This window comes from Mercenaria mercenaria, chromosome 13 (assembly GCF_021730395.1).
Source record: "Mercenaria mercenaria strain notata chromosome 13, MADL_Memer_1, whole genome shotgun sequence".
NCBI lineage: Eukaryota > Metazoa > Mollusca > Bivalvia > Venerida > Veneridae > Mercenaria > Mercenaria mercenaria.
This window is the reverse complement of record NC_069373.1, coordinates 28,396,640-28,403,516: the sequence shown is the minus strand read 5'-3', so window position 1 is coordinate 28,403,516 and position 6,877 is coordinate 28,396,640. Positions and strand designations below refer to the sequence as shown.

Below are 6,877 nucleotides of genomic sequence, written 5' to 3'. Positions count from 1 at the left end.
TACAAACACTCGTTAACCACGCTTGACCTCTAAGTTTTCCGCGTTACTGCGTTCATACGAAATGTAAATATTGACCAGCGTGGTCAATAGCGGACTAAGTGACATAATTCATGAATAAATTACATTTGACCACTATATATCCCTGGTATAAACCGATAATGCATTCAAATGGTTGTTATTTTCGTCATGTATATACAACTTTTCTCTGTACACAAATGTGGAAGAAATACATGGGGAATTCAGTGTGCCAGAAGCCAAATCAATATAAAAGTAGCCAAAACAACATACCTGAGGTAGCAGATGCAATACATAATTTCTTCCATCCGTCAAAAATTACTTCGACCCTTTTTCATCCTTGCACTGCGTGTTTGAAAAGTCAACTAATTTACAAGTTATGAAAACGCGAATTATAAGTACGAAAATCTCCATGTCTCCCCGGGATCCACGCACTTCCACGTGGGGATGATAATAATTGTTTGTGGTTATGTCATGTTCATATACAATGGCTAGTTAATTGGCTTGTCCACTATAGTTAGGTTAACTATTCTGAGGTTCGGCAAGGGGTTGTGTCCTGCAGTTATTTCTGTGGGTTTTATTTTGTTTGGTTGGGGTTTTTTTTTGTTAGGGTGGGGGTCTTTCTTTCCATTTTACTTCGAGCGTCCCTTTAGACTTTTGTGAATTCATTTAAAATGAAATGTTCATGTGTATGCATTATCGTTAATTTAACACATTTAAATGCACAGCAACCGAAAATTTCTTTTATTAAACATTCATCAAAAACGTACTTTGTGCAGTAAGATGCGCATAATGCCACTTTAATGTGTAATAAATTAAGATACTGTAAATAAAATAGTGGTCGTTATTTTTGTTGTTGTTGTTGTTTTTATTTTTTCACAATGTGTTTATCTCGTCATAAATTGTGCATGTTTCTTTCCTCACTGGCTTTTACCATATTGGAACTGAATGAATAAACTATCTCTACCTATATAAGGAACTTTCAAAACACATCAGTGTAGTAACGTGAACATGATTTGTTTAGACTTCTGGACATGACATGAATTTTGTTATAACTTTTCTCACTAACTAAATAAAGTCTTCATATACAGAAAAACTTTGTGATAGAAAAGAAGTAAACTTTAAAGTGACTGTGAATTAATCAGATCCCGAGGAAGATGTGTTTTGAATATGTAAGCAGCTGCCATCTTTCAATGAGTTTTAGCAACAGAATAAAGTTTATCCAGTTTAGACCCTAAAACAGAAACAAATTATTACGAATGAATTAAGTATGTAGCGAGAGGCGACTTTCTTGTTTGTAAAGAAATGTTGAATGTATCCGATATCAGCGTGTATCTTTAACATCATTTACCCTAATATCTTGACGACATTAGATACAGTTCTGTGACACGTTGTAAGGGATTTTCGATTAAGGGATTTTCGAGTTTTTTAGAATGGTTTCAGCTTACCTCTGATTTCCATAGGGAAATTGCAAGACGGTCCTCAAGTTTATGATATCCATTGTTATAATAACGATTCACCCTAAGGTATCTAGTCAATAAAATTTGTAATTTTACTTCAATTTTTACCCACACCGAATCTATAAATTCTTTACATGTTAAATCAAATTGATAAATTTAATTGAAATATTTGCAAAACATTTACATGCAAGTCCATCATAATTGAAAACGGACAGTAATCTGCCCTAGGACAATAGACGAACGGTGAATTTCATGTAATAATTAAACTAATGAAAGCATTTGTTGAAAAACAAATTAATTGCAAATTGTGCGGAAGATTAAAAAGATATATAACATCTGACCGACACACTAGAATTTAATATATTTCAAGACAGACTATAAACCCGTTAAATCTACATAGTAACAGGTATTGTTACACCTCAAAATGGTAGCTACGCATTTTGGTAGTGACTACCAAAATTCGGCGACTAAATGCATTGCAAGAGTACATATGATGTGTTATTTAAAGGGTATTTTGGTAGTTTTTTTCTACATCAGGGGCTGTACTCAGTTTTACAATACGCACAAAAGAGGGAGATAAAAGGAGGGAATGTCTCCTATAAAATAGTGGGGAAGGAGGTTCAGAGTTCCCCTGCTGAGATATGGTTTTCGTATAAAAACAACAAAAATGAAGATTCCTGAGCATGTGAAATGAGCCTCAAACGACGCTTCCTATGCAATAACGTTTTTAATGTGTTGTCTCAGGGATAGGCCATCGAGATTTTTTGAAGTCTGTAAAACGAAGTATAAATGTGAGGATGGCACGTTGGTCCTCCACCTAGATATTTTTTTAAAACATCCCACATTAAATGGTGAATTCTGTGTGCGCTTTAGGGGTCTGATATAACTATTATCGGCAAAAAGATTTTTTCTCTTTAAAGGTGAGGGGTTCGAGAGTCCACCACATTATATCTTTGAAACACAACGTAAAAGAATGAAAAATACGAGTGCCTGATATTTACTCGACCAACCTCGGTAACTCTCGGTTAATAAATTAATCGGTAACCCTCGGAATTAAATTCACTAACGGGCTGGATAATTTAAGTGTATTTCATTATATTACACATCATTGAAATATTCAGCTAAAGATTTTTGATAGATAAAGGTTGCATATCTACCTTGCATATACTTTTAAAGGTATTATACAACCCGTCTTATGTGACCCTTTCTCGTGCACCTCCTGTATTTTAACCCCAAACAGTAGATATGTAGATATGTAGATATACTTACTTATGGGCGTTTGTGAAACCTTCCCAGGGTCATGCAAACGACGCATCAAATAATTGTGGTGAACAGTTGTGCCAAGTTCCTTCAATATCTCTCGATATAATTATGTCAAAGTTAGAGTTGCATTGACCTCTCTCACTTGTGTTCCAATGGTCCTGCTTGACAGACTCTAGGGACGTTATATTTTCAAGGTCAAAAGGTCAAGGTCGGATAAGCAGCTAAGTTCCATCATGATTCTCATTGAAATGATATTGTTCATTCATCACAAAATATTCTTTTTGTCAATCATGGGATTATCAATACCGTTTTGCGTTGGATGTGTACATGTCCAACGCACTTTGGTACAACATTTCTGTAAACTAGATCTACCAAATTGCGTTGAGTGTAACGACGTTGCGTACGTTGTTGGCGAACATCGGAAATTTTCCAGTTTCGTTCACTTCAATGTTTTATGAAATTCGTTTTAGAAATACGGTTGTTTATCTTCTTATATCACAAGAAAGGCAAAACGATCTCCCTGTTAGTAAATATGATCGCATTTACGTTTAACAATTAGTAAAAAATTAATTGGACATAGAATCATAGAAAACAACACTAAAACGTCATGTAAGATGTAACAGAATTCACCAATGCGCATTATTTAACGGCTTGGTAAATTCATAAAATTATTTTTTTCCGTCAAATAAGAAGACTCGGTGACGTGACGTTAACTATATTTGACGTCATTGCAGTCATTTGCTGTTCAATACTTCCTGTAACAAACAGGAAGCAAAAGACAGGTCCAACTTAAAACGTAAGATTTAATGTCTTCCCTCGACAGGATTTGTTAAAATTTCTGTATTTTCTTTAACTATTGTATGTTTTCTATAATATTTATTTTGACAAAAAGTACATAAATTCTAGTTTTGAATTAGTAAGGTTTTGTCGTATATTGACTTTGATAATGGCGTTTAATATATGTATACTTTAATCTAGCCGCGATGTCACACGTGTCAAAAAATGCAAAAAATAAAATTACGAAGTTGTTACGTGCCGAAATATTTAAAGAAATATGTATTTGTTTACAAAACAGCGACTACAGTCTGAAAGTACATACAATTGTCTGCAAATTGATATGCATAAGTCTTACGTTGAATATGAATCAAATTTAACACATGAAAATTGCAAAATCTAGCCGAGATGTCACAGCCGTGAAATAAATGTAACGTCGACGTTACGTTGGAAAACTAAATAACGTATATGTATTACAAGTGTATCTGAACACCGCAATATAATTCACTGTCTGATAAATAATTATATTGAATAAATATTATATAGTACATCTATATCAAATATTTCCTTAAATATCGAAACGACATGATTTATGAAAACTGTAGTCCTACCACCCCAAGTAATCCCTTTAACGTCTAAACGACTAAAAACGGCGATAACGTCAGTTACGCTAATGTACGCCAACAATGAGCGTAACGTCAACGCATTTTGGTAGTGACTACCAAAACTCGCCGAACTTTGGTAGTGATAATCAAAATGCGTTGCTACCATTTTGAGGTGTAACACAGGTATTCTTGCTAACAGATGTTTGTTCGGTATTACTTTTGTTAGCCTACAAGGTTAATTGCAATACAATAATAAAAGGAATTCACCGTTACCCGTTATTGTCCTCAGTACCCAGCAAAAGCCCTCTTGCTTGCTCGGGACTGATGCTGGACACACTTCACACCGTCCATTAAAGATGTAGTACATCTGTGATATAATGATGATAATAGTAGAAACAACTGAAATTATTTAAATATTTGAGTGACAATTGTGATTTTTACTATAATTATATATATTCATTAGTAAAATTTACCAAATGGAGATTACTCAAGAAGTAGACTCATGGTTACTGTACTTTTTGAAAAGTTTTGACAAAATCCTTTCAGCAGTTTCACAGTTATGCACCGAACAGTGTTATGGACGCACAAGTGACGGACGCTTTGCCTCGGCGGAGTATTAAAAAGAAAAAAAAAACATGTTCCGGTGCCGGGAATCGAACCCGGGCCGCCTGGGTGAAAACCAGGAATCCTAACCACTAGACCACACCGGATTTCTGTTGACATGGGATTTAGTATATAGTATGATTAAAAATATCAATACAACGCGCGTGGGTACAGGGGATGTTAGCGGAGAATATATCCTGATTGTAATGACTGGTTATTATCTCCCATCAGTTGAGTATCTGTAGTGTAGTTCTGCACGATATTCGGCATAAAAAGCATAGGACTGTGTGCATGATTTTTGCAAGACTGGTCATAAATAGAGAATATTAGACTACACGAGTGTCTTTTCATGTTGAATTTATTAAACGACTTGAATAAAATGATTGAATGCGGGGCTCTGCCGAGCATTTTATATCAATTTCATTCAACTCGTTTAATAAATTTAATCACAGGGATCCGCCACATGCTATGATAGACTTTTAAATGTTTTTCTTTAATGAAATTCAAGAACTTATTTGTAAAAAAATCACACATAAAAATATATCTAGAGACTTCAGTCTTTATTCTACGTAGCCTAGCTATATTCTACGTAACCGTTTCGCCATTAATTCTATATTGATGTATACCAGGTGTTACAAGGAAATTCATTGATGCAAGCATCAAAGACGCCGCCAAGTGTTGTGTCTGAAGTACATTTATTGCAATATGAGAAATCACCTAATCATTACTTTATTAGTCTGACAAGTTATCATGTTGGCAACATTAGCACATAAAACAATATATGTTATAAAATGTTTAAAACATGAAGAATAAACATGATAGAAAAGTTTTACCATGCAATACAAATCCTCTACCTGCAATGACATTAACATTGCGAGTAGGTGGTCCCTTTACATACAAAATTAAAGTAATTATTTCACCAACTAAGGTCACCTCCTGCGAAAAGTTCTTATATGCAGGAGCGTGTGTATGAAGTTTCACAGAAATGCAGTTTGTTGGATAATGAGGAAATGTTGAAATTATTTCAAAGTTGTGGTTCACAGAAACCATTATTTTTATTATCATGTAACGTAATGAGTGTTTTCTATTTACTGATGAAGTTTTATGGACCTTAGTCACCTACATTATAGATTTCAGAATGCAGATTATACACAGCAATTTACTGTTTCCCTTGCCAAAAACAACCAAAAATTTTGTCCAAGAAAAGAATGATATAACATAAATAATCTCTATATTGCACTTATTCACAAAGCATGAATCTTTCTTATATGCTTTTGAATATCATAGAATTCTTTTTTTTTCGGACGAACGATAAACTTGAAGTCCTCATAATAACCCACTGCCAAAGTGTAGAAAATATTTCAATGAAAATGTTTTTAATTTTTGTTTTTGTTTTTTTGTTGTCAGGAATGTACAAATACAAAAACTATCTATTATATTAAAAAGAAAAAAAAAAAAAAAAAAAGAAGCAAGTAACAAGATATAATAAAACCAGAGCAACTGACTAGTCATATAAGATCAATGAACATATAAATTCAACAAGGAATTCTATTTTAAAGTCACTGATGCTTTGATAAGTTATGGTCCCATGGCTTTTGATATTTCGATCTAACCACATTTAAAGAAGTATTAACTTGTCACTGACAAATTCAGCCAAATGTTCTTTAGCCTATTGCACACCTTAGTTGACAGTGTATATCTGTAAACAATGAGTAGATCTATATGACATTAGCAAAAAAAGAAAAAAAAAAAAAGAAAAAAAAAACAAACAAAAAACCAAACAAATAGAAATAGGAATTTGCAGAAGTGTGCGCATTCTGAAATTACATCACTGTACCTATCAACAAAGAAAATAAGACAAAAAGGTTAAAAATAAGTTAACAGCGGCACTTCCTTCGATCATTTCAACATATCTATGCTTACTGATTCCTTTATTTACTTTGTAAATACGTTTTTTTCCAAGGAATTTTTATGCAGGCAAATTGTAATTTTCCATAATTTTTTTTAATATTCTCTTCGAAGTTGTAAAATACACGAACGCTCCCTTGTCCAGGCGATTCACGAGTTACAATATGTTATATCTGCGGTGTGTTCTATTTATTGAAAATGAGATAGGTAAGTAGGTCATGCTAAGAATAGAAATAGAAAACTTGACTT

General features: G+C 33.5%; 1 non-coding gene across 1 annotated transcript; it reads right to left on the bottom strand.

Annotated features, from left to right (window-relative positions):
• Window positions 1-4,755: 4,755 nt before the first annotated feature.
• Window positions 4,756-4,827, bottom strand: Trnae-uuc (transfer RNA glutamic acid (anticodon UUC)). Its single transcript has one exon. It is a non-coding gene; the product is annotated as a tRNA-Glu (tRNA).
• Between the last annotated feature and the right edge of the window lie 2,050 nt (window positions 4,828-6,877).